This window comes from Amblyomma americanum, chromosome 8 (genome assembly GCF_052857255.1).
Source record: "Amblyomma americanum isolate KBUSLIRL-KWMA chromosome 8, ASM5285725v1, whole genome shotgun sequence".
In the NCBI taxonomy this organism is placed as follows: domain Eukaryota; kingdom Metazoa; phylum Arthropoda; class Arachnida; order Ixodida; family Ixodidae; genus Amblyomma; species Amblyomma americanum.
In genome coordinates this window covers 118154683-118166484 of record NC_135504.1, presented here as the reverse complement: position 1 = coordinate 118166484, position 11802 = coordinate 118154683, and the positions used below count along the sequence as shown (strand labels likewise).

Sequence of the window (11802 nt, the reverse complement as noted above, 5' to 3'; positions counted from 1 at the left end):
CGACATCAAAATCATCTTTGCCACCAGCAATACGCTAGCACTTCAACTCTAGACCGAGCCTCCCGCTCTTGGAATTCCTTCAACGCTGCGAGCTCTCGAGAGTCGCGTTATTCAGGAGGGCACTTGTCTGACTCCGCGGACGGAGGCTTGAGTGCGTCAGCTCTTTTCCAAAGAAATACGCCCGCCATCTCGTCTTGAGCGCAACACAACCGTTCTCTAAAAAGGAAAGCGTGATCTACCTCGTTAGGATAATGGCCGACACGTGCTCCTAAAGAACGCCTCACTAGTGCGCTCATCCTTGGGCAGCAGAGACGTCACGTGTGTTCGAGCACGTGTTTTTGTCAGCAAAGTGCCAGGGCGTTTCGGGACGCCCTCTTAAGCGTAGCTCGGTACTTGAGAGAAAAAAAGTTTTCCTATTCAGGCACACAGCGAAGGCGTGTAGTTTGTGTACCCAAAATATTGCGGTGGTGTTGGCGGGGCGAGAGAGAGAGTGTCCATCATCGGCAGTCCTAACGTTGCTCAGCGGATCCTCAATGTCGTACTGAGAATGGCGGTAGCAAATTTTTAGAAGGCTATTTTTTAGCGCTTCAGTTCGAAATTTATCTTAATGGACGGCAAACCACAGGTTTTCAAATTTGATCATTAGAATTCAGTTCATTGCCACTCCTAAACTCCTAATAGTCAAGACCGGAAATGCTGCTTAACCTGTCAGGTGATACCGTCTCGCTGAGCACGACCAGTAAGAAACGCATTGTGAACCGTAATATTGACATGCTAAATTAACACAGGAAAAGACCTGTTAGCACGACCGCTAAACACGTTTCTGATCTTAACGCCCTTCTCGCGTAAATACTTCTTTGTGCCGCTGAGAAGTTTTCCAAGACGCACTTTGAGTCTCCGAGGTGGTTTAACACACCTCTTGAAGTCTTCTCCAGCTGTGGCCGCTGTCTACCATTATCCTGGGAAATGAGTTAGGAGTGCAAATTGAGCTCCCTTATTCAAAGTTTCTAGAGTCGAATCGTGAGAAAAGAGGTGATGTAATTTTCGTCACTAAACGTTCTCGGCACTAAATGCATTCTTTGCTGCCAGACAAATATCAGCGTGGTGAGAAAGTGGCGTATAATCGATTTTTACTGCCGAGAAAATTTGGATGGAAGTGTTCTCAGTGTCCCTTAAATGTGACACTTTGTTGCTTACCAAATGCTCATAGACATCAGGGAGAAAAACAGAAAATGTTTACTACTCAGCAAAGAAACTTGGTGATTAAACTTTGATACGATTACACTAAAAGCTTGTTAATTTGAATTCCAAAGGGTGCCGACACAGTTCGAATTAACCAAAGTTCAAACTAATGAACGTGATCACAATATGCAGTATACTAAAATCAGGAAGCAGTTGGGTAGTGAGATTACCCTATTTTATTGTTCTAAAACATTCAGTTATGTTTTGAGCCGCTGCGTTGGCTCAGTAGATATAGTGCTTGGCTACTGACCCGAAAGACCTGGGTTTGATCCCAGCTGCAGCGGTTGCGTTTCAATGGAGGTGAAATGCTAGAGGCCCATGTACTGTGCAATGTCAGTACACGTTAAAAAACACCAAGCGGTTGAAATTTTCAAGAGCCCTCCACTAGGAAGTCCCTCATAGCCCTTTGGGATGTTAAACCCCATAAACTAAACCAAACCAGTCATCATGTTTTGCTTTTTTTTTCGGAAGGCAACAGCCAACACCTTAATTCTGTTCGGCCACATTTATTAGAGGACTTGCCAATGCAGCGATCAGCGGAGTGGCAGCAGCAGTGTCTGGCTCAAAAGTCGCAATCATTCTGCCCTGCGCGAGCCCCATCGCTTTTTCTTCCTTGCGCGAGCTTAAATGGTGGCACTACAGACTTAACTTATCGGAAGGCCTTATCTGTCTTCAAAACTAAAGAGGCGGGCAGCGTTCAGTGCATGTGCATCCGAACTTGTGAAGCTGAGGGCTGCACCGGAGTCGCGAAGGGCATGCATCCACCTGAACATGGTCGCAAGGCTAGATTACCGAAGAGCGTGAGACTGACCTGTGATTGTTGCTTTTCGGCCAAAATGATAGCGTAACCTCTGCAACTCCCAAGTGTGAATTTGCGAGTCATGGAGGTTGCACGACCATTAAGGTAGAAAACTGAAATTCGCCAATAGTGAAAGCAACACAGCGAAAGCTTCCTTTGTTGCCCTCAATTTAAGTCGAACCCTAGCCTCCACGTCTCTGCCCATTAGTGGAGTACCGATAAAATGCAGCTGTTGTATACATTTCTCTTGAGGGACACCGGTAAGCTGCCTCTTGTGACCTGAGAGAATCTGCCAAATGCGCTCCACCCCATTCTCATTCTTCTAGTTATATCACTCTTGTGACCCGGATGTGTGGTCACCACGTCTGTATTCCATCACATAATGCTCGACATACGCTTAAGGGTACGTAGTACAATGCAATAGCATTAGAGATCCCTGCACTTTGTCTTTTGCCTAGGTTCTGCCTATATGCTCATATTATGCGGGATTCGTCATTCTCTACATTCAGTGACCAACTGTGCCAACCAAATTAACTGCTCCATCCTTATAAAAACGGGGAAAATTACGCCAAACTGCTTCAAACTCGCTTCTCTTGAATTTGGCAGTGCCGTGCATCGGCTATCCAGGTGGACATAACCGTAGTTTTCGCCGCCACTTCAAAATGTTAAGGTGTATTGAAGCCCACTTGTAAAGAGTCTGACTGTTATTCGTCATCCTTTCCTTTTGTCCGGAAGTTTGCAGTGAATGGACTAATAAAAATGGGCATTGCAACGCGGGCTTCCATGGTGTACTTCTTATGCCATGCATACCAGGTGTTTCAATGCAGCGATGGCGTAGAGGTAGAACATCCGCCTCGCGTGCAAGAGGACCGGGGTTTTAAATCTTGGTGCGGCGCAATTCTTCACCGGGTTTAAAAAAAAATCCGCGTGTCGATGGAATTGCACAACCAGACCTTGAGTGCGGCCTGATCTCGGTGACCAGAACCGACAACGCACTCTCTCACCAGAGCAGGATTTGGCCACACTGGTGTAGTACTTCGCCACAACTTTCTATGATCAAACCAATTAACCCTCGGCCCTCAGTCTCCAGCGGCTGCAGAGCAACTGACCACGCCGGCGGTCAGACCTGTGACGCAGCGGAGGGTGCTAAGAATCTCTGGCTCCGGACGGGCCGCCATTGGAATCTGAACCTGGCAGCGCTTAACGCTAGAAGTTTAGCTAGTGAGGCTAGCCTAGCAGTGCTGTTTGAGGAACTAGCGGGAATTAAATGGGATGTGATAGGGCTTAGCAAAGCTCGGAGGACAGGTGAGGCGTATACAGCAATAAAGGACGGACACATACTGTGCTATCGCGGGTTAGAGGATAGACGAGAACTAGGTGTGGGATTCCTCATTAATAAGAATATAGCTGGCAACAACGAGAGGGTAGCAGCTATAGTAATTAGGCTGAATAGGAGCAGGCCTACGCACCCAAATCTAGCCATGATGACCAGACCGTTGAAAGTTTCTATGAGGACGTAGAGTCGGCAAAGAATAAAGTAAAATCGCAGTACACTGTACTGATGGGCGACTTCGATGCGAAGGTGGGCAAGAAGCAGGCTGACGCCCACGCGGTAGGTGACTATGGGATAGGCTCTATAAATAGCAGGGGAGAGTTATTAGTCGAATTCGCGGATAGAAATAATTTACGGATCATGAATCCCTTCTTCCGCAAACGAGAGAACAGGAAGTGGACCTGGAAGAGCCCAAATGGTGAGATTAAAAATGAAATCGACTTCATTCTATGCGCTAAATCTGGCATCATTCAGGATGTGGCCGTCCTCGGAAAGGTGCGTTGTAGTGAGCACAGAATGGTAAGGTCTCGAATTAGCTTAGACTTGAAGAGGGAACGGAAGAAGCTAGTGAAGAAGAAGACCAATAACGAGTTAGCCGTAAGAGGGAAAGCACAGGAGTTTAGGATAGCGCTGCAAAACAGATATTCGGCTTTAACTGAGGAAGATGATCTTGATGTTCATTCAATGCACGATAATCTGACATCAATAATTACAGAGTGCGCAGTAGAAGTAGGCGGTAGGACAGTTCGAAAAGATACCGGGAAGCTATCTCAGGCGACGAAAGATCTGACTAAGAAGCGCCAAAACATGAGGGCATCTGACCCTACCGATAGAATAGAACTAACGGAGCTATCAAAGTTAATAAACAAGCGCAAGGTAGCCGACATAAGGAAGTTTAATATGGAGAGAATCGAGCAAGCTATAAAGAACGGAGGTAGCCTAAAAACAGTGAAGAGGAAACTAGGCATAGGTAAAAACCAGATGTATGCATTAAGAGACAAGCAGGACAATGCCATTAGCAATATGGATAAGATAGTTAACGTAGCCGAAGAGTTCTACAGACACCTGTACAGTATCCAATGTAATCAGAGTGTTAATGAGAAAGACAGCAGTGCACAGCAATGCGTCATCCCGCCAGTAACGAAAGATGAAGTAAAGAAAGCCTTAGAAGCAATGAAAAGGGTAAAAGCAGCTAGGGAGGATCAGGTAACAGCAGATCTGTTGAAGGATGGAGGGGACATCGTGCTAGAAAAACTAGCCACCCTGTATACGCAATGCCTTATGACCTCGACTGTACCAGAAGCTTGGAAGAATGCAAACATTATCTTAATTCACAAGAAAGGAGACGCCAAGGATTTGAAAATTTACAGGCCGATCAGCTTACCATCCGTTGCCTACAAAGCATTTACTAAGGTAATCGCTAATAGAGTCAGGGCAACGTTAGACTTTAATCAACCAAATGATCAGGCAGGCAGGCATCATCCCTCATGTAATGTCTCAACCGAGACCTTTGAGGAAATAAATGAATAAATATTCCACAATAGATCATATTCACACTATCAATCAGATGATAGAGAAATGCGCAGAATATAACCAACCTGTATATATAGCTTTCATTGATTACGAGAAAGCATTCGACTCAGTGGAAACCTCAGCAGTCATACAGAGATTGCGTAATCAGGGGGTAGAAGAGCCTTATGTCAAAATACTGGAAGATATATATGCAACTGCACAGCTACTATAGTCCTCCATGAAGTGAGCAATAAAATTCTAATAAGGAAGGGCGTCAGGCAAGGAGACACGATCACGCCAATGCTGTTCAACGCATGTTTACAGGAGGTATTTCGAGGACTGAATTGGGAACAATTGGGAATAAGAATAAATGAAGAATACCTAAATAATCTGCGATTTGCTGATGACATTGCCTTGCTGAGTCACTCAGGAGGTGAAATGCAAATCATGATCAATGAGTTAGACAGGCAGAGCAGATCGATGGGTCTAAAAATTAACATGCAGAAAACCAAGGTAATGTTCAACAGCCTAGCAAGGAAACAACAGTTCACAATTGGTAGCGAGAGCCTAGAAATTGTCACGCAATACGTCTACTTAGGGCAGGTAGTGACAGCTGATCCGGATCATGAGAGGGAGATAACTAAGATAAGAATGGGGTGGAGCTCATATGGCAAATGCTCGCAGATCATGAGTGGCAGTTTACCAATATCCCTCAAGAGGAAAGTGTACAACAGCATAATCTTACCCGTACTCACCTACGGGGCAGAAACGTGGAGGCTAACGAAGAGTTCAGCTTAATTTAAGGACAACGCAGCGAGCCATGGAAAGAAAAATGATAGGTGTAACGTTAAGAGATCGGAAGCGGGCAGAGTGGGTGAGGGAACAAACACGGGTTAATGACATCCTAGTCGAAATCAAGAGAAAGAAATGGGCTTGGGCAGGGCATGTAATGCGAAGGCAAGATAACAGCTGGTCCTTAAGGGTAACGGAGTGGATTCCAAGAGAAAGTAAGCGTAGCAGGGGGCGGCATAAGGTTAGGTGAGCGGATGAGACTAAGAAGTTAGCAAGCAAAGGGTGGATGCAGCTGGCAAAGGATAGGGTTAATTGGAGAGACATGGGAGAGGCCTTTGTCCTGCAGTGGGTGTATTAAGGCTGATGATGATGATGAATTTTCGTTGAGCTCAGAGGCTGTTAAAGCCAGCGACCATTATGTTCGTTTAGACTCTTTCAAACTTTTTTTTTCAAGCAACAAAGCGAGACTACTTCGGTGCTATATACTCTGCCTGTTAGTGGAAGCGGAATGCAGGAAACTAGAAGCATTGGCGCAAAAAAAAATGCAAATGGTGAACCTTGTCGACAATAGTAAGTAACCCAAATGAACTCAATAGTTACCGGCTTCTGCACACTGCTTTGAAACTTCACCGCATTAAAAGTGCATTACAGATTGCGTACGATGTTATGTTGTTGGATAGCCTAGAATGTTAGTTGGACTAATGCATTACCAGCTATTCGTTCTTTCTCTTAATGCAACGTTACGCGACGCGCACTTAACATTTGGTCAACGTGATTATTTCTCACCTTATCTCCTGGCCGTTGGCCCTGAAACCTCTTAAGTATCCGCGAGGCATAGAAGGAGTTCTAGGCATATTTTACGCGCCAAATCTGCCGTAGAAGCTGAGTCCAGTTTCAGGTCACCTCATGTCAGCAGCAGGACGCCTCTTATTTAGCAATTCTGCGAGAGCGGACCGGTAAATTTTTCACGCGAAAACACTTCTCCTGACGTCAAGGTTCTTACCAGCCGCTGGTTTAACTGCTCTAACTGTTCATGCATTTTGTGGTGTTTCGCAGGACGACACATCGACGAAGACTAATGCGTGGCCCCCAGGCCCATGGCCAAAGGAAAAGAGCCGCCGTTTATTGCAACCTGACAAGTATATATACAGGCATTGAGTACGTCACGCATGCGCCGAGCATCACAAGAGTACACGTGCACTTGCTACGATAGATACTATCACACGAGGATAGACGCCACATCTTCCCTTTTTTTGGAGAAAACTAAAGCAGCAACTTGCAAAACAAAATACAACAACTATTCACTGGAAGCGGTTCCATGAGTGGCATTCACAAATACCGTACCGTTCCGGCTTTCTTACTTTTCGACCAAAGCGTGTGACATGTTCACCCTGCGCCGCAGGCGAAGAGGTTTCCGGCGGCGGCTGCAACGGATCACGTGGGAGAGCTTCGGTTCCGTTCTCCTCGGGACCGTCTGGGACAGTTTGTTCAATAGAAACAGAGTTTCCGTCCTCTTCTGTACAGTCTAGGCTAGACAGAAATTCATACTCCCCGTCCTTGGTATCCGAGCCTCTGTTTGGCGCCTGCTTGATTAGCGCTCGCCGGTTTCGTTCAATCTGGCCCCCGCTCTCCAAAAACACAATATACGAGCGTGGTCGCTTTGCGCGCTGAAGCACCACACCTTTTCGCCTGTAGTCCTTGACCCAAACAGAATCACCTGGCACCAACAGGAACATATGTCGGGCAGCATGCCGGCGATCATAATTTTGCCGCTCAGTCTCCCTGAATGCCGCGTCTTTTTCCCGTGCTTCTTTGACATTGGGGGTCTTGGGTGCCAGCTTCTTTGGGTGGAGCGGGAAGGTAGTGCGAAGGCGCCGCCCCATGAGTAGCTCTGCTGGCGTTTTTCCTAGGGGTCCCGGCGTGTCCCTGTATGCTAACAAAGCCAGATGTAGGTCACCAGATTTTAACAACAGCTCTTTCACAGTTTTTACTATTCTTTCTACCTCCCCATTTGCCTGCGGGTACCTAGGGCTGCACGTCACACGTTTGAATCCAAAACAGTTCGCGAACTGGCTGAACTCTTGGCTGACAAATTGAGCACCGTTATCGGCTACCAGCGTTTTCGGTATACCGTGAGTAGAAAACACCTTAAAATGATAAATAACTTCTGTGCTGCTAAGAGAGGTAAGCGGACACAATTCTGGAAATCGAGATAAGTAATCAACTATGAGCAAGTAGTCACAACCTTTCACATGGCAGACATCCGCGGCAACCCTTTGCCATGGCCGAAAAGGTGTCTCGGTCGGGATCATTGCCTCGCACGGCCGGAAGCGAAATTGGGAACATGTGCGGCAGTCGGCAGTGAATACCGCAAGCTGAGCGCTTAAACCTGGCCACCACACGGACTCCCTTGCCCTTGCTCTACACCTTACAACACCCTGGTGGCCCTCATGAAGCAGTTTTAACATTCTGCTTCTAAGGCAGTGTGGCACAACAATGCGAGTGCCGTGTATGAGGACACCTTTACATACGCTCAAAACGGCGCGATCCTGCCAATAGGGCCTCAAAACGGCAGATAACGAATGTAAACTAGGCCACCCCTCACGGACGTAGCGACACAACGTACGACAAGTCTCGTCCTTCGGCTACTAGCCCGAAGTGCTGCGACTCGCTCAACTCAGATAACACACCGGCAACGTAACAGTTGACTTCATGGACCGAAAGAAAGTTCTTCGTATTTTGGCTTGCCACTGGTGCTCTGGAGAGTGCATCAGCCATTTCGAGATTTTTGCCCGGGACATACTGCACCTCAAAGCTGAACCGCATTAGCCGCATTCTGAACCTTTGAATGCGAAGCGGAACCAGATCAAGCGGAGTCTTTCCTAGCAAAGCAACCAATGATTTGTGGTCTGTTTCCACAGTGATGTGCAGTCCACGCACATAGCTTTCGCGATGTTCCGCGGCCCATGTTATAGCTAAAGACTCCTTTTCAATTTGCGCATAGCGCATCTCATTCGGTGTCAATGAACTTGAGACGAAAACCACTGACCGCTTTTCTTTATTCGGTTGTACTTGCAGTAAAACTGCTCCTAGGCCATACGACGAAGCATCTGCAGAAATAATCGTTGGACGTTGTGCATCAAACTTAGCCATACACCTATCTGAGCAGATAGAACTCTTCACTCTATCAAAAGCTATCTGATGAGGCGCTGCCCAGACCCACTCTGTGTTCTTTTGCAGCAGTTGACGCAAAGGCGGCGTTTGCTCAGCCAAGTCTGGAATGAATCGTGAACAATGATTGGCAAGACCTAAAAATCTGCGCATTTCTGCAACGTTCGATGGTGGCTTTAGATCTGCAATTGCGCGAACCTTCGCTGGATCCGGGCGTATGCCACCTTGGCTCACGCGCACCCCAGAAAACAAAGCTCTTTTACACTGAACTGGCACTTTTCTTTGTTTAGGGTCACACCGTTTTCGGCCAAGCGTTCCAAGGTGCGAAACAACCTTTCGTCGTGTTCCTTCTGAGTAGAGCCAAAGACAAGGACATCGTCCATTAAGTTCATGACGCCCGGAATTCCCTCAAGAATCTTGCACATTTGGTTTTGGAAATACTCCGGAGCCGAAGTTATGCCAAAGGGTAGCCGCTCAAAGCAATAACGGCCAAACGGAGTAATGAAGGTTGTGAGCGGCTGGCATTCCTTTTCTAACCTCACTTGATGGAAACCCGAGTTTGCGTCGAGTTTGGAAAACTTGACGGCACCGCTGAGCAATCCGAGTGTCTCGTCAACAGTAAGGAGCACAAACCGTTCGCGTTGCACCGATTTGTTCAGTTGAGTCAGGTCCACGCATATTCGCACTTTTCCTGACGGCTTCAAGACGGGCACTATGCCAGCACACCACTCCGTAGGCCCTTGAACTTTACGAATGACCCCATTCCTTTCCATCTCTTCCAGCTCTTGTTTTACGCCATCTCGCAGCGGGATGGGTATGCGACGAGCAGTGTGAATGGCATAGGGTACAACATCTGGTTTAAGACGAATAGAGTATTCGCCTTTCATGGTCCCCAGACCACGGAACAAGGAACCAAAACGCGTCTGCACTACATGATGAACTGATGCTTCGTCCACAAATTTAACTTTTCCCAAGGCTTGTATTGCGGGTAAGCCAAGAATCACATTGCTCACCGAATCGACAACGAAAACATACTGTCTAACGGAAGCACGCTTCCACAGAATGTTGGCAGTAAATTTTCCCTTCAAGTTCAACCTGTCACCGCCTGGTCCCATCAGAATAACATCAGTAGGCTGTAGTACCTTTGGCAGCGCTGGAAACTACCCTGGGACAACATTTACCTCGGCTCCCGTGTCAACTTTCGCCGAAACAACTGCACCATTAATAGCAATCTGAACAAAGCGAGCCTATGCAGATGACACAGCCAAATCTCCCACGGAAAATGTCACACAGTTCATGTTCGGTTGCTCACCCCGAGGACTGCGGATGCTTAACTCTGAAGGCCGTGCTTCTGGTTCCGTGGTCCTGTGTGTCCGTGAGCAGACAGCTGCGAAATGTCCCCGGCGCTGGCACACGTAGCACAGTGCTCCTCTCGCCGGGCACGACGACCTCGAATGAGGGCCCCTACCGCAAACGGCACACGTCTGGTGATCCAGACGTCTCTGGTTCGATGTCCGCCTATGAACAATGTCGACTTCGGCCCTCGTCAGGGATTCATGCTCTTCGCGGTCCACCACGCTCCGAAGATCCTGCTGCTGTTGCTGCACAGCTTCTTTCAAGCGTGCCTTTGTGAGAGCACTTTTTAGAGTCAGCGCCGCATCCATTCAAAGAGCTTCCGACAACTTTGCGTCCCGTAGTCCAACTACAAACCGGTCGAGAATTATCCGCTCTTTCATCTTCCCGTAGTCGCATCTATCGGCCAGCGTATGTAACTCTGTAACATACTGATCTACAGACTCGCCTGGTTCTTGGTGGCGGCGATGGAAGCACGCACTTTCGTAGACTAAGTTCCTTGTGGCGACAAAATGGGTGTCGAACTGTGTCTTCACCACGTCGTATTTCTTCGAATCTTCCTCGGACAAGTTGAAAGTCTTGAAAATGTTGCCTGCCTGTCGTCCCATCGTGTACAGCAACGTACGCACCTGAGCCTCTTGAGTTCGCTCATTAAGTCCTGAGGCGCATCGGTAGTCATCGAATTCTTGTATCCACCCAGGCCACTCGGACGTCTTGTCGAAGCTGAAGCTCGCTGGCGGCTGCACCAAAAAAGGCTGAGACGAAACCTTCGTTTCTTCCGACATTTTCTGGGCTGTTATCAGGCTGGTAAACGATGCTGCTGGCGGCCGGCCACAGGCGGTAACCTTACGTCTGCCGTGGGTTCCGTATAATCTGGACAACCACTTCTGACACCATGTGTTGTTTCGCAGGACTACACATCGACGAAGACTAATGCGTGGCCCCCAGGCCCATGGCCAAAGGAAAAGAGCCCCCGTTTATTGCAACCTGACAAGTATATATACAGACACCGAGTACGTCACCCATGCGCCGAGCATCACAAGAGTACGCGTGCACTTGCTACGATAGATACTATCACACGAGGATCGATAACGCCACACATTTCATTTTTTTTTCATAATGAGCTCCGGTTTGGGGCTGCTTTTAGTTCTGCGCCCGTTGCCCAGCAACGAAAAAATATTTTGAGAGATTATTTTTCAAAAATTTCTCAGTTTTCTCAGCTAGTGTCTCTTAGGTATTTATGCGAAAATCCTGCTATGAAGAGGGTGCAAAAAACCAAAAGAGCCCGGTGTACGAATTCCGGCAACTGTTGTGGTTTTCTTCGAGGCAGGGTCCAGACTTGTTACGAGATTAGCTGTAATCAATTGTAACACGCCAACGTCAAAGGCCCCATGCCACCGAAAAACAGGTGTCGTCTTTGACCGGCGGCGTGGACGAAAACTTGGGACTAACTGACCGGTTCGTGATGTGAAAACCACATGACCTCACGCGGGTATTTCCAACACGCCCGTGTGATCACCCTCTCGCTGCCCGTATATATAATGGGTTTCGCCTAAAATTTTTAGAATTTTTGAATTTTTGAGTTAAAACTCCGGTTTTT

The 11802-nt window shown here is 47.6% G+C and overlaps 1 pseudogene; it reads right to left on the bottom strand.

The window, feature by feature from the left end:
- Positions 1 to 6979: 6979 nt before the first annotated feature.
- Positions 6980 to 10987, bottom strand: LOC144102701 (uncharacterized; annotated as a pseudogene).
- Positions 10988 to 11802: the final 815 nt, after the last annotated feature.